We start from the raw sequence: 27,786 nt of genomic DNA, 5'->3' as shown, positions 1-27,786 counted from the left end.
CAGCTTCAACTTCTCGCAGCAAGACCCACCTCCACGCGTCGTCGAGGCGCCAAGAAGCGAAGAACAATCACCGAGGAGACATCGCGGCCACGACGAAATCCAAACACGACGCCTTCAGGAAGGTAGCAACGCCGATGGCGCCACCGTCGCACGTCCAAAGTGGACCGGGCTTTCACCCTTGGATGATAGTGCTAGAGGGGATACACGACGCCCCCAACAGGGAAAGCGGCACCCACAGGTGTCGCCGTCACTAGGCTTTCACCTAAGGGGTCCTCAAACACGAACGTCGGGCCAAGAAGCAAGGCCCCTAGCCATCCATCACTGCCATCACCGATGTCCTGCCGCTCCACAGTAACCCCTTCGAGAGGGGCCTCGACGCGCCGGCTGCACGCAGCAGCCGCACAGCTGCGTCGGCCGTCACCCCCTCCGGCCGGGCAACGCGGAGCCGGACCTGACTCCGCTGCTCGCGAAACACCGCCGCACGACCAACACTTAGGCAGCCGCTGTCGTCGGCTCTTGGCACGTGCTGCCGACGCTGCGGCCCGACGTCAGCCACCACCAGACACGTGCCCACCCCCGTGGACGCCGCCCCCTACCCAGAGGCGTCAGAACCGGCAATGGAGCACCGGTGCCGACACCCTTTGCTGTCGCCGCCGCCTCCGCCTTGGCCAGGCACCGCCCTCTCCAGTCCTTTGAGAGAGTGCCGGATCCAGGTGCCGGAGCTCCAAATCCGGCCGCATGGGCACCGGATCCAGCCGCCCAGGACTGGATCCAGCGAACCGGGCCAACGCCGCCGCCGCCGCCAAGACAGGAGGAAGGGACGGGCGAGGGAGAATGGGAATCCGCCGCCGTCCCCACGCGCCAGCCGGACACCAGCCGGTGCCGCCAACATGCCGCGGCGGACGCCCCCCGCCGGGCTCCACGCAGCCCGTGTGGGAGGAGAGCCGCCGCCCCGCTGTCACCTGCGCCACCAAATCGCGAGGAGAGGGGGAGCCCCGCCACCGCCATCCCGGCGAGCTGCGTGGCCATGCCGGCGGCGGCGTGGCAGGGGGAGGGGAGGAAAGGGGCGGCTGCTAGGGTTTGGGACGGGCGCGGCCCGGCCCGTGTCGCCCGCGTGGGGGAGCGACGCGGGGGGGCGAGATCCTATTTTTCTCCAAGCAGATTAGCTCTGCAACAGTTCTGACTTCTGAAGAGACCGTGCACTGTTGGGAATGTGTGTGGCCAATCATGAAGCTGTGCTACAGTGCTACTCGATGGTCTAGTAGCAAGTTGGAGTTTCAATGAAGCCGCATGGAACATTAAACTTCAGAGACTGAATATGCTTTAAATTGTTTGGCTGGCTGAATATGCTTTAAATTGTTTGGAATGCGTTGTCGGTCTTGAAACTGAATGGTCTAGTAACAAGCTGATGCAGTTCAGCAAACATGAATGCATCGATTCCAGACTGTATGCGCAGTGCAGATTCTGGGCGACATCGCGACACCATGGTGCCTAGGCACAACCAAGCGGCTGAATTAGGATGCTGAACAGATCTTTTACTCTCGTGACTTTTGATTTTTTTTTTAAAACGCATGAGGTGTTGTACGTTGTAGTAATTCAATAGGTGAGAACTGGAGAACAATATTAGCACCATTACATCCTAACTGGTCTTATATCCTGCCAATGCGATCAAGGGCGCTTTTGGTTGGTCCTAGAATCTATCTACGCTGCTAGTTCTCTTCACTATTTTCACCGTTACATAGCTGTCTCTGTTCCTTTCAGCCCTGTATCTACGCTGCTGGTTACACATGTATTTGCACATATGCTACACTATCTATTGTTTCATGTTATATTCACAACATCTTATGACACAACCAGGTTGGTAATTACAAACGATTCACGAATTCCTCTGACCAAATGCACCAAATGGACGCAGCTCAAACTTGGAAGGACTGAGTTAAAGATTCATAGGTTAGATCACTAATCCCCTCTCCTTACGTTGGCTCCTGGAAGTAAGGATGATTTAGTGCTTCATCGACACTTAGCCGATCCTCCTGCAATATAGGATAGGTATTTATACCTTGGTGGTATAGGAACAGATCAAGTAAAAGAATGAAAAGGAATTGTAAAAATAAGATTGAGAACCATAACAGGATGCCACTATTATCTTCTTCTGTAGCCACTATTCGCCTTTTCAACCACATGAATTTTGATAGGGTTAAGAAATGTCAACTACTTAATGAAATCTATGGAGCAGGGTTCAAGAAACTTACAGGATGCCACACAAGTAGCTGGCGTGCGAGTCGCAGTGCCCATAAATTAGGAAAGCTGGAAAACATTAGCAATGCCAATGATGAACTATTAGATATGAAAATGATGATGGTCCAAGTATTCTGGGGCAAAGAAAATGTGGACACGAAAAGAAACACCAACCCAATCTTAAGAGGATCTCTGATCTTCACTTGATGTGCAAATGATTCTTCAGAGCATTTCCAAGAAGCTAACCCAAATTGACCCTTAAACAAAGTAAAAGAAAGCCATCATCAGCTGTCACATAGCCTTGAAACTTCAGCTATATACTATGGCAGATATGTAACGAGGGTTTCATGGGTTATCGATCAATGTTAAGGATAAGGAGCATAAAAAAGATCTGCCAAGAAAATACATGCTTTTTACAACATATGAATGTGGAAGTGAAACTACACAACAATGTGCCAATTTATCTTACATTTTTTAGAATAAGAGAAACACTGTGCACAAGAAAAATACAGTACGATCATAAGTTACAGTAATAAGCAGATAATGGAGTTGCTGACCTGTTCTGGGCCACCACTGCCATGATGTTGTGAGGAAATCCCTGGGACTAAAATGCACAACTCCATGTATGACCTCAACCTAACATCAGAACAGGAAATGAAGGAATATTATGGCAGTCATTTTTTTCTCTAGAAGAATATTCTACATATTCGTACTGCAGACCTATTTGGAACACCTCACTTCCTAATTTCATTTAATATAGCCAATTGACTATGATGGTTAGAGAGGACCTAGGACCAGATAATGCTACATTGTGTCAATGTCATCAACAGAGCAAACATCAATGTGTTAGGTTGCCTATATATGACACGAGCACCTAAATTTTGAAGTGTTCTGTTCGCCTAAAAGGGAAGGCAGTAGACTTTATGATTTTCATCAGTACCAATAATTTGGGATCCCCCAAGAACCATAGGAGAAATATGCAGTTCATATACTTCATAAAAACTGAAATTTTCTGTGATATTCTCAAGTTTGCTAAGAGAGTAAGACAACGACAACTGCAAACTGTATCAGCTTTGCTAATCCAGATTTCACACACGCCCAGAGAGGAGATTAACATTGCCTCACTTGTATGCAAGCTCCTTTGTTTGTTCACTCCACCCTTCGAGATGCTGATCCATTAAAATGCGTGTGCGGTCGCTTATCTGAAAACATGGGGAGAACCCACCATCAACTCTAGCATGACAACTCCAACACTCCACATATCATACCTGTACATAGTAAAACGAGAACTTCAGTGAATCATAGTGCAGCTGTATGTCAAACACACTGGTACATACCGGAATTCGTAAAAGTAACAGAAGTGGGTAAAAGAGACATACTTAAGCCTTGCACATTTTGATCCTTGAAACCAGTTTGAATTAAGGAGTGCCTCTGGAGGAGTGTACTCAAATGTCTGTTCAGATCTGGAGTTGCATTACAATTGGAATGGAATGGATCAAAACAAGTCAAAGTAGTGCCATGCAACCCATGTCTAATGTCACGTTCAGAACAAGCACATCTGAAAATGTAGCAAGGAATACATTTTTCTATACATTGCCAAATATTAGATAAATACTGTTCAGTTACTTGATCTGGCTTAATCCTCGTTCATTTGAGTACAAAACCTTATTACCCAAAAGTTCAAAAGTCCAGGATCAAACATGTCCATCAGGGAAGTTGATAAAGAAAGGACGTAGTTCACAATGGACCATTGGCATGGGTGGGTAAATGAATAGGACAAAAAATTGACTTGGGAAAACCTAAATAATGAACCCTTGGACTTATTAAGAAATCCAGGTAAGATACCCTAAATTACTCCCGATCATAAATTGCATAATTCTACAACTCAAATCAAGATCATCCTAATTTTATGCTGCAGCTAAATACTGAAGGAAAGGTAAGGGAAGGAAAATGATCACACCGAGTAGGGCCTGAACCATAAAGATTCTTCAACGTGTAATCATCAATGGCACTGCCAAAGTCAATCAGACACCTGTGTACAGGAAGTTGTTCTTTATTAATAGAAGAAGAATGCAACACCTTTCTTATAATTTAAGACAGGCAACGGTGACTATTACAGTTTCAGAAAGTGATGTCTCAAATTAGAATCACAATTCACACACACACACACACACAAAAGCAAGCGCGAGAAGGCACACGCAATCTAATTGCTCTAACCTCTATACTTCATGAAATTGAGAAATTGTATAGAAAAATATTACTCAGTTGAATAGTTGAGAAACTGAGATCCAACAAAAATCTAAAGCCAAAAATCAAATAAAAAATCTGTGATTTACAATTGATCTTGTATTGATGTTGAGGTCTAAATTGATCTAACATGAAGTTACAAATTTCTCAAATAATTTGCTAATGTAATTTGAGGCAATGATGTGAATTGATGGGGTTATGGCCTGAGGACCAGGATAAGGGTGAAGCTGCTCTCATCGAGGTAAGGTTTGGTCCTGTCTCCTAAACTGTTAGTAGATTTTGATCATGCCTAAACTTGGACTATTTCATATTTCTTTAAGAATAGGTCCCTTTCCATAAAGGTTGGCTTGAGCAGTCTGATCAAGGTTAAACAGGGGAAAGGAATCAACTACTACAGTTTCTGCTGCTGTTTCCTCACCTCTACGTGGCTCTAACACCGTAAACAATTAGTGATTGATCACATAACTTGACACTTAAGAATATAATCTTTGCTTTCCTATGAAACCATATCTAACTAAACCGATAACCTTCCTAATTAATTGGTAAGCCACCAATTAAATAGCAAAGTAACAAATTATCTTGGCAACAGATCTCTTTATTTTAGAAGGTAACCCCTGCCATAATCCTACTGCTACAGTACACACTACTGTTTAGCGTCCTTAAGTAAGACTTACGAGGCAGAGCTAGACTGAAATACATATGGGCTCAAATCTTATATGTACTCTGTTAACCTTAGACACTCAATATAGGGTGTTTCACAAAATTCAGTGGGGGCAATTGGCTCAGCAGCTGGAGAAGTGCCTCTGCAAATAAAGTCAGCTACCCAACAATACATTTCCAATATTTCAACAGCTAACTACCAATAATCATGAAACTCCTATGTAAAGATTAAACTTTGCCAAATTGTAAAAAGGACATGAGTGTAGGAACTTCTTGAATCCTACATGTTCAACTTATTTTGCTTTGCTTCAGATGGAACCTCTCTTAGACACTTTCCAGTCTCCATGTCCTCAAAGCAAATGATCATGTTCTCTTCCATGGTGTAAAATAAGCAATGTTAACATGACTAGTTAATAGAAATTGTCTACAGAAAAAGATTCAAGAAGTATAAAAAACAAAGAAAGAATAGACAACAATATCATTTCTACCAGGTTTGATATCCCGGTGAGTGATATTACGATCATGACAGGCCTTCAGTCCCATCAACTAGGAAAGGGGAAAAAATAAAATAAGTTAGTATCCTAAACCACCAATAAGAAGCAATTTGCAGAACAAGTGTTGCTCTTTTTATTTTTAGCCTGTTGATGGCAGCTTACATCTAGAAGAAACTAAAATGCCTCCATAGCATTCAGTTCACAGGAGAACCAGAGTCAGCATAAACATACCAGCTGCCATAAGAGGTTTTGCATTTGCTTTTGCCCAGCTTTGGTTGTCCTTAACCAATGCCACCACTTCGATGGGTGAAGAACTTGAATATGTCTGACCCTCTCATTATTGTTGCCAGTGACTAACTTTGTTTCTTCGGCAGTATATATCAGTTTTGATAATGAGCGGCCTTCATTGTGATACACCAGCCAAATTTCCCTTGATTCTGATTCAAAAGATTCTATAAACCTAGCCACGTGCTTGAGTGGTTCCTCAGTAGCCGACATGTTCCTTTCTAAATGGATATCAGGATTGTATTGCATGTCCAATGAGATAGTCGATGATTCTGTCCTCAACAAACCTTCAAGTGTTCTGGAAGCATTTGAAAATAATTCCCCAAAGTATTTCTCATGCAATCCACTCAAGTAAGCTGCATTTCCCCTCTCCACCTGCAGTTTTCAATCAAGGCTTAAGACGGGACAATAAGGCTCTTCTAGCATAGGTACTGTTTCAGGGAAATCCTCTTTTATATGTTTGTTTTCTTTTAGCAAATAGCAAATATTTGCTTTGTGAATAACAAAGTAGTTCAAAATATAACAGATGTTCCAGGAAAAAACAATCCAATGAGTCAAATGAATTGGAATTGAAAACAATTTTGTTTACTGCACACCTAACCTGACTAAGAATAAATCAGCTAGACACCGCAGAATCACAAATAACCTGAATTGTAATAAATCGACAATAATAATTATATGTTTTCTTCAGCAGTTTCCCAGCATCAGCAAGAAGTAGCTTAAAGAAATTGACGGGCTAGTTTCCGGACTGAACCACTGTTAGAGTACATCATGGGCCTATTGGGCCTGGGATGGCGGTATAGCCCGTTAGTGTTAGAGACAAGGGTCGCTTGCTTAAGGGTCAAGTAATCCTTGCTTGAGAGTCAAGTAAACCTCTCTATATAAGGAGAGGAGATGTATCAATCTAATCAAGCAAGAATTAAGAAGGAAACCCTTCCCTCTTGCTCGGCCGTGGGTAAAGGCCCCACGGCTGGCCTCTCGCCCTCGCAGCCCTAGCCGTGAACAGTCGCCGTCACTCCTTATTAGGATATGTATATATCAGGATCATTAGAGAGATCCCCTAGATAGGCTAGTTGCTATGTATAGCCTAGTTTCCTTACATTAGGATAGCTTCCTTGTACAGGTGACAGCCTCCTATATTTGTACCTGCCATATGCGCCTAATTGGCCCTATATATGAAAGGCTCCCCACCCACATTGGGTGTGTGGTGATTCTCTCTATTCTACATGGTAACAGAGCATTAGATCCTTTTTTTTCCTCCCTCCCTCCCACCGCACCTGCCCTTTCTTCCCCTGCAGGCCGATCATGTCCACCTCCTCTGCCACCAGCGCCTCCAACTCCCCTGCCATGTTCGTCGCTCCCTACGCGACAATCTCCGTCAAATCCCACGTCTCGGTGACCTTGGAGCTGAAGCACCCGAACTTCAACCAGTGGTCGCCGTTCTTCACCTCCCTCTGTGGGAAATTCGGCATCCTCCCGCACATCGACGGCACGACGGCGGCCAGACCCACTGACCCTGCTTGGGCCATTGCGGACTCCTGTGTTCGCAGCTGGCTCCTCGGCACTGTCGGGACCGACGTCCTCGGCCTCGCTGCGGCACCGGACCAGACCGCGCACGAGCTCTGGGTCGCCATCAAGCGTCTCTTCGACGCCAACAAAGCCCCACGTGCCATCTTCCTGAGTCACAAGTTCCACTCCATGACCTAGGGTGACTCCTCCATCGACGAGTACTGCCAGCAGATGAAGGCCACCGCCGATGCGCTCCGCGACGTCGGACGTACCATCACCGAATCGAAGCTCATCCTCAACCTCCTGCGCGGCCTCAATCCTCGCTTCGCCAGCACTGCGGACAACATCGCTGACTCGCACCCGCTGCCGGACTTCGCCACCACTCGCGAGAAGCTCGTCCTCAAGGAACTTCGCCTTGCCAACGAGGGCACGGTCGCTGCCCAGACGGTGTTCAACGCCACGTGCGGTCCAGCTTGCCGCTCGGCCTCCGCCATCGCGGGTAGCGGCTCCTCTGCCGGTCGCCAGGGCGGCGGCGGCTACGGTGGCAGCAGCCGCAGCGGCGGTGGCGGCAGCCATGGAGGCGGCGGCAGTCGCTACAGGAAGAAGGGACGGGGCGGCCACGGCGGCGGCGGCGGTCCCCAGTCTGAGGGCGGGCCGCGGGCACCCACACCGCCCGCCGACCCCTGGTTCTGCTACGCCCCCTGGACAGCCGGGGCGCAACAGCAGCAGTGGCGCCCGCCGGCGGCGAACCCGGCCTGGCGTGGCCCCGGCGTCCTCGGCGCCCATCCTCAAGCCCATACCGCCTTCGCCCCCGCCCAGTTCTCCGACTGTGCGGCCCCTCCTCCGCAGCAGACCGGCGGCTAGGATCAGGCCGGCCTTGTCGCTGCCCTGAACCAAATGTCCCTCCAGGGGTCCAACCCCTGGGTCCTCGACACCGGCGCCACCACTCACATGTCGCCCTCGGATGGTATACTTTTGTCCCGTCTCCCCCCTCCTGCCTCTGGCATCACGGTTGGCAACGGCAGCACCATTCCTATCACATGCCGTGGCACCTCCACACTGTCTTCTCCCAACTCTACTTTTCACCTCACTAACGTTCTGGTTGCGCCGGCCCTCGTGCGCAATCTTCTTTCCGTTCGTCAATTCACACGTGACAATGATTGTTCTATTGAATTTGACGCTTTCGGTTTTTCTGTCAAGGACCAACAGACGGGGCGTATGACTCTTCGCTGCAATAGTGGTAGCGACCTCTACACCTTCCCCTCCACGCCAGCGCACCACTGCAGCCTCGCCACCACCTCATCGCTATGGCACCACCGCCTTGGTCACCCCGGTCCTTCCAGCCTCGCCACTCTACAGAGCATGTCGGTCATCTCCTGTAATAAGAGCCCACCATCTCTATGCCATGCCTGTCAACTTGGCAAGCACGTACGGCTCCCATTTAGTCATTCTACCTCTGTGACCACTGCTCCTTTTGATTTAGTTCACTGTGATGTATGGACATCCCCGGTCCTTAGCACCTCCAGTTTTAAATATTATCTTGTTCTACTGGATGATTTTTCCCATTATTGCTGGTCGTTTCCGCTTCGTCACAAATCCGAGGTGCACCGCGACATAGTCGATTTCACTGACTACGCTCAAACACAGTTTAGCGCCACACCCAAATCATTCCAAGCTGATAATGGGACCGAGTTCATTAACCATGCTACCACCTCCTTCCTCGCTAGCCATGGCATTATGCTCCGCCTCTCGTGTCCCTATACCTCTCCACAGAATGGCAAGGCTGAACGCATGCTTCGCACCACAAATGACACTATCCGCACCATGCTCCTTCATGCGTCCATGCCACCTCCCTACTGGGCTGAGGCCCTTGCCACTGCCACTTTCCTCCTCAATAGGCGACCCTCCTCCTCCATACAAAACAATATACCCTATCAGCTTCTTCACAAAACCCTCCCAGATTACTCGCTTCGAATTTTCGGATGCCTCTGCTATCCAAACCTCACTGCCACCTCCCCCCACAAACTAGCCCCTCGTTCAGCACCCTATGTCTTCCTAGGCTACCCATCCTCTCACAAGGGGTATCGCTACCTCGACATGTCCACTCGGCGCATCATCATCTCTCGTCATGTTATTTTTGATGAATTGGTGTTCCCCTTCTCGGCAGCACCATCGGCGACCTCCATGCCGTCTTCACTTGATTTCCTGATGCGGGGACTATCTTCCTCGACGGCACCTACGACCACCGCTCCGCTGCTCGCTGGCCCTACGGCCCCCACCTCCAGCGTGGACGAGTCCCCGGAGCTCCTGGACCCGGCTATCCTCCAGCTGGCCCCCATGGCTCCCCTTGAGGGCGGGCGGCCCCCAGCTGCACCTCCTGCGGGCGGCCCCCGGCTGGGCGGCCAGCGCTTCAGCGTTGTGTACACTCGTCGTGCCCGGCTTCCTGCAGCGCCGACCGACCAAGCAGCAGCTCCTGTGGCCGCAGCCGTGGCACCTACTGCACCTCCAGCACCACTGGTGCCCCCTGTTGCGCCTCCAGCAGCCCCAGCAACAACCGCTGGCCCTGGTGCAGCAGCTCCTCGGGCTGCCGCGCGGCCTGTGACGCGCTCACAGACCGGCAGTCTCCGCACCGTCGAGCGCTTCAGATTCTCCGCCTCCGCTGCCTCGCCCCTCCCGGCGAACTATCGCAGCGCGCTCGCCGATCCTAATTGGCGCGCTGCGATGGCGGAAGAACACAAGGCGCTGATCGACAATGGCACTTGGCGCCTCGTCCCTCGCCCGCCTGGTGCGAACATCGTCACTGGAAAGTGGTTGTTCAAGCACAAGTTTCACGCCGACGGCTCCCTCGCCCGGCACAAGGCACGCTGGGTCGTCCGCGGCTTCTCCCAGCAAGCCGGCGTCGACTACGACGAGACATTCAGTCCGGTGGTCAAGCCGGCCACGATCCGCACTGTCCTCAGCATCGCTGCGTCTCGGGAGTGGCCCATCCGCCAGCTCGACGTGAAGAACGCCTTCCTTCACGGCCACCTCGAGGAGACGGTCTACTGCGAGCAGCCGTCTGGCTTCGTCGACCCCGCTGCCCCTGACTCTGTCTGCTTGCTGCAGAAGTCCTTGTATGGACTCAAGCAGGCGCCGCGTGCTTGGAACCAGCGCTTCACCACGTTCATCCGCAGCATCGGCTTCACCCCCTCAAAGTCGGATGCCTCCCTGTTCGTCTACAAGGTTGGCGATGAGCTGGCCTACCTCCTTCTCTACGTCGATGACATCATTGTCACCGTGTCGTCGCCGGCCCTTCTCCAGCACGTCACCGCGCGCCTCCGCTCGGAGTTCGCCATGACGGACCTCGGCGACCTGCACCACTTCCTCGGCATCTCGGTGACTCGGGACAGCCGCGGGCTGTTCCTTTCCTAGCGGCAGTACGCTGTGGATCTTCTCCAGCGTGCCGGCATGTCTGAGTGCCACTCGACAGCTACCCCCGTGGATGCCCGGACCAAGTTGTCCGCCACAGAGGGCGCCGCGCTCGCTGACCCCTCAGAGTACAGGAGCCTTGCTGGTGCGCTCTAGTACCTCACCCTGACGAGGCCGGACCTGGCCTATGCCGTCTAGCAGGTCTGCCTCTTCATGCACGACCCCCGCGAGCCGCACCTTGCGCTGATCAAGCGCATCCTGCGGTACGTCAAGGGCTCCCTATCGTCCGGCCTGCACTTGGGCACTGGCGCCATCGACCAGCTCATTGCCTACTCCGACGTTGACTGGGCCGACTGCCCCGACACGCGCCGCTCCACCTCCGACTTCTGCGTCTACCTCGGCGACAACCTGGTGTCTTGGTCCTCCAAGCGCCAGACGATGGTGTCTCGCTCCAGTGCCGAAGCAGAGTACCGTGCAGTGGCCCACGTTGTGGCCGAGTGCTGCTGGCTGCGTCAGCTGCTCCAGGAACTCCACATCTCGATCCCGCGTGCGACGGTTGTCTACTGCGACAACATGAGCTCCGTCTACATGACTGCCAACCCCGTCCACCATCGCCGCACGAAGCACATCGAGATCGACATCCACTTCGTCCACGAGAAGGTTGCTCTAGGACAGTTCCGAGTTCTTCATGTTCCCTCCGCGTACCAATTCACAGACATCATGACCAAGGGTCTACCCATCCAGCTCTTCACTGATTTCCGGACCAGTCTGTGCGTCCGTGATTCTCCCGCTGCGACTGCGGGCGGGTATTAGGATATGTATATATCAGGATCATTAGAGAGATCCCCTAGATAGGCTAGTTGCTATGTATAGCCTAGTTTCCTTACATTAGGATAACTTCCTTGTACAGCTGACAGCCTCCTATATTTGTACCTGCCATGTGTGCCTAATTGGCCCTATATATGAAAGGCTCCCCACCCACATTGGGTGTGTGGTGATTCTCTCTATTCTACACTCCTCTCAACCAGTGGCGGCGCCAGGGGTATTCCTGTGTATTCCATGGAATAACCATGATTTTGAAGACAAAACAAATATGTATATACATATGTATAATGGTATAACATGTATAGTTGCTAGACGTTGCAAATATAAAGCCCAACCAAAACCAGCGACTCACAGCCCACCAAATATGGCTTCCTGGCATGCAGCCGCTAGCATCGCATCGCACGCATCTGGAGCCGGCGGCGCGGAACGATGGAAGCAGGGGCGGAAGTGAGGGATCCCATCGGCTCAGCGTTCGGCGACGGCGAGCCTCGTGGGCACGGCGGCACGCCGCACACCCCCTCCCTCTCGGCCCTTGGCCCTCGCCCCTTGGCCCTGCGGCGCTACGAGCGCAACCTGCGCGGGCATAGCTGTGCCCAAGCCTAGCGACCGGCAGCGGCGGTGAGCCGGCGACGCGCCGACTCCGCGGCCGCGAGCCCGGCGCTCCGGCAACCCGCAACGGCCACGGTTCGGCTCCGGCTTCCTGCTAGTAGCTTTGATGTTTTGTAATTTTTCTTAAGGACTATGCCACTATGTTAGCTTGTACTTTGCTAAAAAAATTTATGTACGTGGAATACCCAGGCGTGAAATCCTGGCTCCACCACTGCTCTCAACTCTCCTCTCTCAATCCCAACAGCCACATAGCACTGCGGGTACTGTAGCTCCGATATCAAATTGTAAATGTGGCTGTTGGGATTGAGAGGGGAGAGTTGAGGGGAGCGACGGCGACTGTGGAGCTACAGTACCCCCACGGTGTTGCAGTACCCGCGGGTACTGTTCACAGCTAGGGCTGCGAGGGCGAGAGGCCGGCCGCGGGCCTTTGCCCACGGCCGAGCAAGAGGGATGGGCTTCCTTCTTAATTCTTGCTTATATAGAGAGGTTTACTTGACTCCCAAGCAAGGATTACTTGACCGTTAAGCAAGCAACCCTTATCTCTAACACTAACGGGCTATACCGCCATCCCAGGCCCAATAGGCCCATGATGTACTCTAACAACCACACCATTGAGTACCCTTTTGGGCAGAACAGATGTACTTTACTTCACATGTGATTTTTCTGTTAGTTTTTTTACTGGTCAAGGGGCAACTCTTTCCCAAGTGGAGAAATGAGGCCTAGGGCTTACATGTCATGGCCACAAGCATATTTGAAAGGTTTCTGTAGGATGCGACAAGCATATTTGAAAAGTTTCTGTAGGATGCCATAATTTTAAAGTTTTAAGGGCCAGACCAAAGGTAATAAGCAAGGGCAGCTTGCCTTACAACTGGCGAATGCTCCTCCCTACTGCATGCACGAGCAGGCTCTGAACTGCTAGGTGCGGGCATATTTTTCAAGTTTATTACTGCTTAATGCACAAGAGTTAAGTTCTCTTCTTTAAACATATGTACTCTAATGCAGATGTGGGGCTTATGTAGGGAACCCCATATGGCAAAAAGCGATAAAGACAGGTATTCAACTGATTTAATTTACCATTATGCGCTTCAGTATGAATAAATGACCATCTACTGTGCCTGAAACATGATCTTCATCAGATGACATTGTGTCTGAACTTGTGCAATTATACATCTCTGATTTAGATATAGTGGTAAAGTGTGGAGGCTCTTTATGAACATCTGCATCTTCAGAGCAATTCCAGTGAAATGCCAACTAGACTTCACCGTATGACCCACGATCAAATCTTCTCTTAAGCTTGTATCTGGACATGGTTAAAAAAGGAAATCTCCTTTTAGTGAATAAAAGACTTGTACTATTATCATGATACTGTACATTACGCCAAGCAATGTAGTTGAATAATGTAATGCACATGCACTATTAAATACAGGAGAACATCAAGCACATTCCAGGTAAGTTGCTGCAAAGGACCAAATCATTATCCCACAGCACATATCAACTATATGTCTATATCCTAATGCTTACAATTCATGAGACCAATAAAGCTCATCAGAAGTAGCCCTTGCAATAACTCTTCCACTTCACTCAAGGATAGTCATTTCATAAATGTTAGTATATTACACTGAGACAACAACAAATTTTCTGCCTTGCAGTTTACCCCTTAAACATGCTACTCCATTTGGATATGTAGCTAATGTTTTGCATATCATCTGACAAGAAATTATTGCTATGTTTAGAGAAAGAAGATAATGGAACTACAGAAATGTCAAAATGGCTAAAGGTTGCTTGACATGGAACCAAGCTTGACATTCATTTAACATCAATTTAAGCAAGTGAAAAGTCCAATGAATAGAAAACAACTAAAATAAAGAATCCAAACTTCAACATAAATTGGTGATATCCAGGTATGCTAAGTACAAATCATGATAAAACAAGGTACAAAAGGCTATCCAATTGAAAACATAGCAACTACCCAGGAAGTTTCCCTCAAAATAAGTATTCAGAATGTTCCTTGAGAAATGGAAAGGTACCTGAAATCTATTGTGTTGCCAAAGGAGCGTGAACCATTTGATTTGCTTCCATTATGCGGAAGGGAGTCAAGTAGACCAAAAAAATTTGCAAAAGCTTCAGGACCATTGCACCGCCCCATTTCGCCATCTTGATGACCAAGGTACAAGCAAAAGTGTCTGTCCTTGTATTTTTCAAGATTACCTGTATACAATGTAGGAGAACAACCAAAGTCATGAACAAGATAAAGACACTATCAAACAAGTCAAACATCACATCAGAATTCCACAGCCCTCTCATCCACCAAATTTGGCAATTGACTCTTTCTAAAAGGTGTTCAGCGGTGCTGGACACCCCTCCCCACCACCACCACCACCACAGCACCACTACACATACACACACACACAAAAGAAAGGACTTATTTCTGAAAAGACCCACCCATGAGTATATAAAACAGGCAACTAACCATCAGAATATAAGACAGTCTCAGCTGGCATGTGATTGAAGTCTTCTTCACGCTGGTATGCTTCCGGTACCCTAAATATGTAGTCCATATCTTCATCCAGACTCTCGGATAAGTAGAAACAACCAAGCTTCTTAGGTTTTGCTTCAACCTAATTTTAGAGTAAGCAAAGGAACCCAAATAGCATCATCCAACTCGTCACAAAAAACAGAAACTGAACAAGAAATTATATACTAAATGAGACAGGTAATAACAACAAAGATGAACTCACATGGCATAAAATTGTATCATGCATTTATATCAATTGGCAAATCTAACTCCCAAGATAAAAGGTAACTATATTCCTCACTTACCAAGAACCTCTGGAACTTTATTGATGAACGCTTGAAATATTCCATGTCAATGACAGCTCAACTAGTGCCATCATCGGCTAGCCATATGAAAATACACGTAAGTAAAACCAAGTATAAGGAGTTCATGAACAACTGAATAACTCCTTGCCATCATAATAAAATAAAATAAAATAAAATAAAGGACAATGAGCTCAGAGGAGAGTTTGACCTCAACTTAAGGTGTACTATGTATAATGACATAGTCAAACGGGTAAACTAAGGAGCAAGGATTTACAAACATGGAAAGAAAATAGAAAAATACAGCAGCATGGCAGCAACAGAAGAGCTAAGAGGATACCAACACAGAATTATCATAGAAGGGGCATGAATGCTCCTGTGAAATATGGCATTCCTATAAATATTGCCCCCATATTGTTAACAACAGGGAATTGGGTCAACTGACATGTGACTTTGAATAGCAGAAAAAGCAATGCACAATATTAACAAATTGTTAGGGTCATTTGCAACAAGTAAAAACCAAATTATAAACAAATTCAATTATTATATAATTAAATAATATGGAAATGCACGAATTTATGGAGTGGTTACAAATACAATTAACAAAATACAGTCAATGATCAGTGAGACTACCAGGCTTCAGTCCATATGGAATATTCAACACTGGAGAAATAGATGTCTTGAGATCTTCAAACTGGGACCAATCTTTTAATGTAGTACCAGTGCTACCAGGTGATCCCAATGGAACAATTACAGCAGCCACATTGTCTGTTGTGCCTTTCTGTAAAGCAACATGAACTAAATAATCTGCCAAATTATGTTGTCATAGCAGAGGATCCAAAATCGTGTTTAACACAAAATTTAGCATGCAACATCAGGTCACAAACATCTTGCATAGTCATTTTCTCAAAGACCCCATCAGATGACGCAATAAGAAAAGTGTCATTTTCTGACAGAATCTGCCACCCTGTCAATTCAGGTGTTGATATTACACCATACCTGCAAAAACAATTAGAAGGATCACGTCAGCCTGTCCATCTAACTCTACCGAATGGAGAAATAGCATATTATATCAACATTTTAAGAAACTCCATCTTAGCATGGGCCTAGCACTCTGCCTCAGGGGCGACTTATATCTGTTTTCAATCAATACCACATTATATAACGGTTAACATGCAGATGCTCCTCTCACTAGCTAGGTATTGAAATATGTTCCATTTTGGCTGTCGTGGAATTTAGAACTTCAGCTAGAGTCTTAATCTCTATTCCATCCCCCCATGCAAGTTATTACTCAACAGTTTCATTGTAGTACTCTTGAGGAAGGATGGCAGCTTTAGCCCCTTGTAATTTTATTATATACAGATTTCTCAACAAGCAAACTGTAATACATGAACAAAACCGGGGAAGCAACCAAGTGAGACAGAGATGGAGAGAAGGTCAATAGATTGCATGTTAACCTTTTGTATGGAATGTCACCAATAGTTCTTGATAGCGCTAGCTCACCATTAACTCGGTATATACCAGCCCACTCAAGAACATAACCACCAGCAGCCTCCACGCGGCTTCTCTCATCTTCTCTATCAGGATGATGGTCCTTGGTCAACTCCCTTGCATGATACAAGGGTCCATCATAATTTGACAAAGCAAATTCCTCATGATTGATTGAGTTTCTCTTTCTTCTCCATTTCCCTGATACAATGCAAGCCTTCATATTATTATTCACCCAAATCCCTACAACACAGGCTAATAAAATAAGGAAAATGAAATATACAAAGAAAAATGCATAACCTGTATGTGATCATGATCACAAAAAAATATGACTTGGGATCATTTCTCCTTCCCTAAAACTATAATTAATGAAAAAATATTGAGCATACTGCTATGTCTTATATCCAATTCATGCACAAGCCAGTATTGGTTCTGGGTGATTGGTGATTGCAACCTAATCCCTCCATTTGAAATTACAAGAAACAATTCGTTTGCTTCATTAGGACAAGACCTTGATCGACAAAATCTACCAATATGTGATACAAAATCATAATTGTAAGTATTTTTTCAATACAAATATAAAGGGCGTGCCCAGTGCAGAGAGCTCCCGCTCTGTGCGGGGTCTGGGGAAGGGTGTCAGTGGCAAGCCTTACTCTCGCCTGTGCAATGCGAGGAGACCACGACTCGAACCCGGGACCTTCCGGTCACAGGCGGTAAGACTCTACCGCTTGCAAATAACATCAATTCAATACAAATATAATCAACTTACCGCCTGTGACCGGAAGGTCCCGGGTTCGAGTCGCGGTCTCCTCGCATTGCACAGGCGAGGGTAAGGCTTGCCACTGACACCCTTCCCCAGACCCCGCACAGAGCGGGAGCTCTCTGCACTGGGTACGCCCTTTATATAATAACATCAACTTTGTATGACAAAAATCATATATTGACAAGATATTGTTGGCCAAAGGCTTGTCCTAATGAAAGAAAATGCACCTTGTAATTTCAAACGGAAGGAGTGCAAATTATTATCCATCGACCAAGCTGAAATTATTCCACCATAAAGCATCTAAGCCAAGAACAAACTAGGTATCCAATAAAGGCAGCTAAGCAGTGTCACCTCATGGACCATTTCACCGTAAATCGGTGCAAGTGCAGCTGATAACATAAAAGGATGTGACCTTTAGGCCTTATGATAGAATATGGTGCAGTGTTGGAGAGAATCTTGCACAGGAATAAGGTCATGCTGACAAAAAAATGCAGATGACATCACAGTGCCCAGAATACCCTATACAATGACTTGGATATGCACAGTTACCAGAATTAATAAGTAAATAGTAGTGATTTATCTTCGATGGCTTATGATGGTTGACTTTACATCAAAGCTCTTATGCGCATTTTCCCCATGTTGCTAGAGCACAGTGGCATCTTGAACAGGAATATCAAATCCTAAACATGGGCAATCTTTTTCCACAATAGGTGGAACTGAATTTTATTACCTAAGAAATGAAATTATAGAGTACTTGTTTACCAATCTCATACCTACTTACCACCTACTAACCATGAGAAGCTAACCAGACCACAACACAAAGGGCTCTGGCTGACTAAACAGGCAATCTGGACCCAGCCATGAAAACCATATCATATTCTTAGACTAAGACTCTAAGAATGGGCTGATATTTACAATGCAGGCAAGAGCCAACAGTACCCTGTTATAACCTATATATTGTTGAAAGGAATATGACATCAAGAGATGAAGGGGAAGGGTCAAGGGAGGGAAGGAATAACATCGACAAAAATAAAAACAAGAACCATCTAGTCAAGGTGAGTCAATATTCAACTCGGCTGGTACATCTGAAATTTAAAAAACTGAAGAATGAAACTTAACTATTTCGATGGTGCGAATCATATCCTTGTGAGCACAGAAAAGCTTTTGAATCTCCAACATTGGCTGCTATAATTTGTCCATCAGCTATCAAGACCACGGTCGCTGTTGAACCAGACTCAAAATTGTTCTGTAAAGCGTCCTGCATTGTACACAAAGAAGAATCCTTTTCTGACATATGAAGCTGTATTACAAAATTTAACTATACAGATGAAACATGAGACCTTCCTAGGAGAATGTTAAATCAATATCATGAACTGCCCTCATTAGTGATTCCTTCAGAATTTCCATGTGAAATGACCGGTCTAGAATAGCTGGCGATGTCCAACATGACCTTCAATTTTTCATCAGTTCGAAAGTTTGGTTACCCTGAATCATTTGAACAATTATGCTACATATCAACGAAAACTGGCATATGAAAAGAAAAACATACCTCTTTCCATGGTTGGATTGGTCATCCTTGTACAGATTAAATACATTGTTAAGAATAGTAGCTTCCCGATATGTCAGTTTCCCAGTAGATTTTCTGAACAGCATGGAGTATATTCCATCGAGAAGAAAATAAACATGGAGCAAGAAGTAATCCAGAAAAAGCTTAGAAGCCATCTCACTAGCCTCAGCTCCATTATGACCATCAAATATTGCCACCACTCCCACATCAACCTCTTTAATCCTCATCTGCTCTGTATTATGTAAGTGAGTTAGCTAAGATAAATTATAGACAAACTACAAACAAATAGAGTGCATGGGGTAAAGCATTGAACCAGAGTAACAGAGTAACTAAAATGCTTTTGAGAAATAGCATTGAACTATTAATTGAGCATGCAACAGGCCAACAGCCATATGTAGCATTGCCAGGGCCTGAGGTGTGTCTCACCAAGCTGCCATTGTGTCAATTGGAGGCTAGAACTTGGAGGCTGGTGTCTCTAGGTCGAGGTCATGTGTTTTTTTGTTTCTAAAGGCGAGTGTGTGTTCCATGTAAAACTGTGAGTGTGTGAGTGCGTTGGATTTGTACGGGTTCTAAACCCCTTTCTTTCTTCTTCATATAATGATATGTAACGTCTGCGGTAGACTGGTAAGCATAGGATGTTTTAAACTAATTCAGATTGATGAAAAAAATCTATGGTGCATTGCACTACAATACCTCCAGCAAATTCAGTGTTGCAATTTGACACCCAGCTATGGTGTGTATGTTTGAACAGTAGACATCCAGAAGGTTCCTGGTGTCACTATCTGGAAACCAGCATCCAATTTGGACCTCAGTGCTTTCCATCTTATCAACCCCTTCGAATAAGATGTCAAGCAACATAAGGCAAATACAAGCACACTGAAATACAGCCTAAACTAGAGCTCTAGAAGATCATTTCGGCCTATATCTCTAGCTTGGTGCTAATGGCAAATAACTGTGTGGTGCTGCAGTATATACTACTAGGCTAAAGCAACGCGACCCAGAAATCTAATTCAATTAAGTTCACAGAATCCATCCAAGTCACTGGCTGATTTGAGCACTACAAACTGAAGCATCCAGTTCACGTTGTGAAGTTGGGAGTAAGTACCTACGAAGGGGATGCGGATGCCGAGGGCACAGACGGCGCGGTCCTCCTGGGACCGCCGGCAGCCGCGGCCGGCCGCCACGTGGCACCCCATCGGGGAGCTCTTGCCCCCGCCATCCCCCTGGCCGTCGTGCGGGGGGAGGGTCCAGCGCGGGCAGTGCGCGGACTGGAACACCGCGGGGGCGCCCCCCTCCCGGTACAAAGCGAGGCACGTCGCCGACTCGGCCGCGCACCGCGGGAGCCGCGCGGGGAGCGCGTGGAGGACGAGGAGGAGGAGCGGTAGGATGGGGAAGCCGCGGTGGCCGGAGACGGGCAAGGGCATCGGCGACGGCGAGTCGCCGGCGGCGGAGGAGAAATGGTGGGGCCGAGCCCAGAACGGTGTTTTGCTTCGTTTTTTTTATTTGGGATTTTTTTTTTTAAGAGAGGCAGGATGCCTGACCAGTTGAGAAGAAGTATATTGGTATCGATCTATAAGAATAAAGAAAATATTTAAAGTTGTACTAATTACTGGGGAATTAAGTTGATGAGTCATATTATAAAGCTATGGGAGAGAGTTATTGAGCATCGCTTGAGAGCAATAACGCCGGTCTCTATAAACCAATTTGATTTTATACCCGGAACGTCAACCATGAACCATTTTCTTAATAATACAAGTTATGAAGCGGTATAGGGAGAAGAAGAAGACCTAAATATGGTTTTTATTGACTTGAAGAAGGCTTATGATAAAATACTAAAAAAATGTTATGTGGTGGGCTTTGGACAAACATAAAGTCCCAACAAAGTACGTCGAGCTCATTAAAGACATGTATAACAATATTGTGACTAGTGTTCGAACAAGTGATGGAGACACAAATGACTTCCCGATTAGGATAGGACTACATCAAGGATTAGCTTTGAGCCCTTATCTATTTGCCTTAGTGATAGATAAGGTCATACGTGACATACAAGGGGACATCCCTTGGTGTATGCTTTTCGCGGATGATGTAGTACAAGTTGATGAAAGCTGGACAGAGTGAATCAGAAACTGGAGTTATGGCAGGAGACTTTAGAGTCTAAAGGTTTTAGACTCAGTAGAACTAAAACTGAGTATATGAGATGTGACTTTGGCACTACTACTCTGGAAGAGAAAGATATTAGTTTGGAACGTCAAGTAGTGTCTAGGAATGATACCTTTCGATATTTAGAATCAATGCTATAGAGAGACGGGGATATTAATGAAGATGTTAGCTATAGAATCAAAGCATGGTGGATGAAGTGGCGCCAAGCATCTGCTGTCCTATATGACAAAAGGGTACCACAGAAGCTAAAAGGCAAGTTTTATAGGATGACGATTAGAGCTGCTATGTTGTATGGTGCAGAATATTGGCCTACGAAAAGACGACATGTTCAACAGATAAGTGTCGTGCAAATGCGTATATTGCGTTGGATTTACGGTCATACAAGAAGGGATCGAGTTCGAAACGATGATATACGTGATAGATTAGGGGTAGCACCAATGGAAGAAAAGCTTGTCCAACACCGATTGAGATGGTTTGGACATGTCCAACGAAGACCTCTAGAGACACCGGTGCGTAGTGGAATCATAAGCCAGGATAGTAACGTGAAGAGAGGCAGATGAAGACCGATGTTGACTTGGGTAGAGGCAATAAAAGGAGACTTGAAAGGATATAATATATCCAAAGACTTAGCCTTAGATAGGAGTGCTTGGAAAACAGCTATTCGCATGCCTGAACGTTGATGGCTTCTGCTAGGTTTCAACTCTAGCCTACCACAACTTGTTTAGGACTTAAAGGCTTTGTTGTTGTTATTGTTGTTGTTGTAGTAGAGGTAGGATGGGGATTGGGGAGCCCAGAAGGCAAGAGCCAAGAGCTCATAAAAGTTAGCTTGCACTCTTGCTTCGTTGAGCACCAAGCGCGCCCCAGGCCACACGTGTCACGTGATATGTGTATATGATGTAAGCTCAAGTATTTCTCGTCTCTGACGTTTTTGTGACTTCTACTAGGTGAGATTCTTACTTGCCCGGCAAACCTAACGCCCCAACGTCCAGCCCTAATCCTGCGTTCGATCGCGGCTCCATTTGACGCAATCGTCCGTCCCCCTCATGTAAAATCGAATCCAAACAGAAATCGTGTCAGTTGCGCCCGCGCAAATAGATCACACCCGCCACGCCCCATGCACCACACGCCTGCGCCCCTGCTCCCAACCACGAGATGCAATAGAAGGTGGGAGGAGGAGAGATGCAACACCTAATCTACTTTTGAAACATTCAAAAACAACGGTTGCAACATACGTTTGAAGGCAGTTGAAACACTTGAAACATACTTCTAAAACACCCCTAAAACACGCAACCATACGCAATATCCGAGTAAAACACATGCAACATATGTGTGAAACATATGCAACATCTAGATAAATACAATTGCAACATGCATCCAGAAAAACATAGATGAAACATACATCTGAAACATCTGAAGTACTCGAAACATACTGTTGGGTACCATAAAACAGGGTCCCCTAAGCGTATACTGAAAAAATCGCTTAGACCCCATCAAAATCAAAGCCAAAAGACGAACCATTGGCTAACCCCCGGCCTTGTCCGAGGCCACCGGCTCTCCGCCTCGCCCGAGGCCTCGCACGAAAGGCCTCGGAAGGCCTACCAAATCTCTGCCTCGCCCGAGGCCTCGCACGAAAGGCCTCGGAAGGCCTACCAAATCTCCGCCTCGCCCGAGGCCTCGCACGAAAGGCCTCGAACGGGGAACCGATTCTCTGTCTCGCTCGAGGCCGGCTCGGCAATAACCCGTCGCCTCTGCCTCGACCGATATCCCCGACAGAGCGTCGCGTCCAATTAATGCGACCAACCACTCCCACGATATCAGCTGGACAACGGCTCGACACTGCAGAGCGGCCGACGAGACGGGAAGTCGCATCAACGCCATACCGTCCAGGACAGGACGGGGCAGGGGTTACCGGCCACTATGCTCTGGTGCTGTGCCCATGACCGGCGCCCGCACTACACTGTGCTACCTAACCCTTGCCCTAGGAACAACACGGCGTGGGGAGTCAAGTCCGGGTCATAATAGCGTCAGAATCAGTGTACAGGACCAACTGCTCCCCTCCAAGCCTCGGCAATCCACTTTAGGGTCTCGGCAACCTCGGGATTCGCGCCCGTCGAGCCCCCACGATGGCTCGGCCTCGGCACCAACTGAGCCTCGGCTCTTCACGCGGTCAACACACAGTGACCGGCACGTCGACCGCCACGCCCTGCTTCAAGCTATCACTAGAGCTCCCACGTTGCACAGGATCAGATGTGACCGGCGCGTCGCCCCAGTGCATCAAGGACAGAACCACTCCATCGACCATGCCGCCACAGCAACAAGCTACAGGGCTCAGGCATGCCACCTCTATTCACACGACGCTATGTAGCAACCCCATGTATCACCCCTGTCCCCCCTTCAACTATAAAAGAGAGAGATCAGGACCGTTTCTAGGGCAGACGAATAGAATCGGACGCTTACGATTAGGCCTACGCCCATGCGATGGGCTCACGAGACAGACGAACACACACCGACACTCTGTAACGCGCATGCTTCCTCGCTGCCTGAGATCAACATCTCAAGCAATCCACGTCGCTCCATGTAGAGACCTAGGACTAGCTCCCTCTCTCGCCCTGCTTGTAGCCCCCTACTACGAGCACCTTGGTGCAAGGAATACAAGATCGATCTCTCAGACTGGACGTAGGGCACCTATTGCCTGAACCAGTATAAACATTGTGTTTCTTTACATCACCATCCAGGATTGGGAACACGTAGTATAAATTTACTAGTTGGTTGAGGGCTCGCCGGTCCAAAACACTGACAGTTGGCACGCCAGGTAGGGGCTCTACTACGTGTCATCTTTGTCATCCCGATAAGTTTCGGATGGCAGACCCCGTGCGACCACTGCGTCTCGGCACGATAATCTGATTTGGGAGCCTAGAGTTCATGTCTCTAGGACATGAGTACGATATGGTACTCCTCTCACCCAGAGTCCCACTGACCGTCGACGATGTCACGCCCCAGTAGCCTAGGCGCAGGCGGCGCCCAGGCCGCCGCTCTCATCACGCTCGCCAGGCACGGCACGGGCGGGACCACCTTGGCACTACGCAAGCTCAAGGCAACGCACCACGCTCCACCGGTATCCCACGCCCAGCTGTTGGAACAAGGTCCCTGGTTGGGGACCTGTCTAGCCTGAGCCTAGACAAGGGAAAGACGCTGGTGGCATGCAGCGACGCCCCGTCATCAAGCTCTGCCCCGCCACCTCCTAAGGAGTCGACTTCGGCGGAGCAAAACCTGGCAATGGCACCACCCCCGTACCCTTTCGGGTTGAGAAATGCCGCCACCACCTATGCTACCGCCTACGCTTCTGCTCACGCAGAGCCATCAGGACGCCGCCAGCGCTTCACCCTCGACTTCGACACCACGACTTCGACCCACACCCACGCTGACTCCTCGGAGGAGGACAAGGCGTGGGCCAGAGCGGATTTCTCCGGACTCCACGACCCTGAAGCCATGCGCCGCTTCTTGACCGCAAGCGACTACTGCCTCGGCTACTCCGACTCCGATGATGAAGGCACTTATGACCCCACTCGCGAGTGTTTCCACATTGGGCTCGGGATGCCGAGAGCGGGCGATGAGGATGAGGGGGCAGGCAACCGTTCCTCGCTTCACCGGGGAGCGGGCGACGCCACACCTCCATGTGTTGTCCCACCGGCAGCGCGGAACGAGATCCTTGGCCCCGCGCAACCTCAATGCCCAGACCTAGAGCAGTTCTGCGAGCTTCAGGCCAAGGTCGAACAAGACCGACTCCTTCTGCAGCAGCTTCGAGACACTCTCGAGCAGGAGCAGCGAGGTCACGGTGATGGCGGAGGAGCCCGGTGGAGGGCCTGCGATGTCCACCACCGCATCAACGATGACGAAGGGGGTGAGCAACCCCCAATCTTCAATTGTGCTAGTCAGAACATCATGGCTGCAGCGATGCTAGTCTGAACAATGCCCGAGCCCTCCACCATGGAGGGGTGACGGGTCCGCGGTGAGATCCGGGTTCTCCTCGAGACCGCCGTGGTACTGCAGGTCGAGAGTTCTACCTCCCGACAGTGCAAAGGCGCCTTGGAGCTTCCCACGGCACCGCCTCGATAGGATAGGGAGGCCTCGGTTCGTCCCAAGCCCGCTCGGACGCCCATAGCCAATAGGGTCCCCTTGCTGCACGACCACCTCGACAACCGACGCGAGGCGCAGGGCGACCACGAAGTGGTTAGCAAGCGATGGCGCCATGACAATGAGGGGCCCGCCCGGGGCTACCATCTACATCGAGGTGGCCGCTATGACAGTGGGGAAGACCGTAGTCCTTCTCCTGAGCCGCTTGGCCCTTGGGTTTTTAGCAGAGCCATCCACGGTGCTCAGTTCCTGGCCCGGTTTCGCCAACCGGCCAACCTCATGAAATACAGCGGTGAGACCAACCTCGAGCTTTGGCTGGCTGATTACCGCCTGGCTTATCAACTAGGCAGTGCGGACGATGACTTACTCATTATCCGCAACCTCCCGTTGTTCCTGTCAGAATCGGTGCGAGCCTAGCTTGAACATCTCCCTCCCTCATAGATCCACGACTGGCGTGACTTGGTCAAGGTCTTCGTCGGGAATTTCCAGGGCACATACGTGCGCCCCGAGAACTCCTAGGACCTCAAGAGTTGTCGCTAGAAGCCAGACGAGTCTCTCCAAGACTTCATCCAGCATTTCTCCAAGCAGTGCACCGAGTTGCCCAGCGTCGGTGACTCGGAAATCGTCCAGGCTTTCCTCTCTGGCACCACCTGCCGAGACTTGGTCCTAGAGTTAGGCCGGAACATGCCAACCTCGGCTGCCGCGCTCCTCGACATCGCTACCAACTTCGCCTCGGGCGAAGAGGCCGTAGGCGCCATCTTCCCCGACAGCGGCGCCAAGGGGAAGCGGAGGGATGAGGCCCTCGAGGCCTTGGCTCCCCACCTCCCCAAGAAAAAGAAAAAGAGTCGCCAGCAGAAACAAGAGGTCCTCGAGGCCAGTCTAGTCGTGGCCGCATAGCACAAGAATCCCCGAGGCCCTGGGCTCTTTGATGACATGCTGAAGTGGCCCTGCCCTTACCACCAGGGCCCGGTGAAGCACACCCTCGAGGAGTGCACCATGCTCCGGTGTTACTACGCCAAGCTCGAGCTCCCCGACGATGATGCTAAGAAGAGGGGCGCCGGCAACAGGGACGACGACAAGGACGATGGGTTCCCCAAGGTGCACAACACCTTCATGATCTTCGGTGGGCCCTTAGCGTGCCTCACGGTGCGCCAGCGAAAGAGGGAACGCCGGGAGGTTTTCTCGGTTAAGGTGGCCACTCCCCGATACCTCGACTAGTCTCGGGAAGCGATCACCTTTGATCGGGATGACCACCTCGATCATGTCCCAAATCCTGGGCAATACCCACTTGTTGTCGACCCGATCATCGGCAACACCCGACTTACCAAGGTGTTGATGGATGGAGGCAGCGGCCTCAACATCCTCTATGCCAACACCCTGGAGCTCCTAGAGCTCGACCGGTCGTAGCTCTAGGGTGATGCCGCGCCTTTCCACGGCATCGTACCAGGGAAACGCACGCGACCCCTCGGGTGCATTGACTTGCCCGTTTGCTTCGGCACCCCCTCCAACTACCGCAAGGAGGTCCTTACCTTTGAGGTGGTTGGATTCAAGGGAACCTACCACGCCATCCTGGGGCGGCCGTGCTATGCCAAGTTCATGGTGGTCCCCAACTACACCTACCTCAAGCTCAAGATGCCGGGTCCCAACGGTGTCATCACAATCGAGTCCACGTATGAGCATGCATACGACTGCGGCGTCGAATGCATCGAGTACGCCGAGGCTCTCGTGGAGGCCGTGACCCTCATCACCAACCTCAACTGACTTGGTAGTGAGCTGCTCGAGCCCAAGCATCGTACTGGGACTTTCGAGCCCACGGAGGCCATCAAGCTCGTCCTAGTCAACCCCACCTTCCCCGATGACCGGGCACTGAGGATCAGCGCCACCGTCGACATCAAATAGGAAGCCGTGCTCGTCGACTTTCTTCGCATGAATGCCGACGTATTTGCGTGGAGTCCCTCGAACATGCCAGGCATACCGAGGGAGGTCGCCGAGCACGCCTTGGACATCCGGGCCAGCTCTAGACCGGTGAAGCAGCGCCTACATCGATTCGATGAGGAAAAGCGTAGGACCATCGGCGAGGAGGTGCAGAAGCTTTTGGCAGCCGGATTCATCAAGGAAGTGTCCCATCCAGAGTGGTTAGCTAACCCTGTGTTAGTCAAAAAGAAAAATGGAAAGTGGAGGATGTGTGTGGACTACACCGGTTTGAATAAAGCATGTCCGAAAGTCCCTTTTCCATTACCTTGAATCGACCAAATCGTTGACTCCACCGCGGGATGCGAAACCCTATCTTTCCTTGATGCGTATTCCGGTTACCATCAAATCAAGATGAAAGAGTCCAACCATCTCGCGACTTCTTTTATCACACCATTCGGCATGTACTGCTACGTGACTATGCCTTTCAGCCTCAGAAACACAGAGGCCACATACTAGCGGTGCATGACCCAGGTCTTTGGTGAGCACATCAAGCAAACCGTCGAGGCCTATGTGGACGACATCGTTGTCAAGTCCAGAAAGACTGGGAATCTCGTCGATGACCTAGAGATAGCCTTCAAATGCCTTAGAGAGAAGGGCATCAAGCTCAA

The 27,786-nt window shown here is 49.0% G+C and overlaps 2 pseudogenes; one reads left to right on the top strand and one right to left on the bottom strand.

The window, feature by feature from the left end:
- Window positions 1-1,501: 1,501 nt before the first annotated feature.
- On the bottom strand, window positions 1,502-20,424 carry LOC136484043 (uncharacterized; annotated as a pseudogene).
- LOC136483905 (uncharacterized) lies at window positions 7,230-8,401 on the top strand (annotated as a pseudogene).
- Window positions 20,425-27,786: the final 7,362 nt, after the last annotated feature.

The sequence above is a fragment of the Miscanthus floridulus genome, chromosome 9, assembly GCF_019320115.1.
Source record: "Miscanthus floridulus cultivar M001 chromosome 9, ASM1932011v1, whole genome shotgun sequence".
Lineage (NCBI taxonomy): Eukaryota > Viridiplantae > Streptophyta > Magnoliopsida > Poales > Poaceae > Miscanthus > Miscanthus floridulus.
This window is presented reverse-complemented; position numbering and strand designations above follow the sequence as displayed.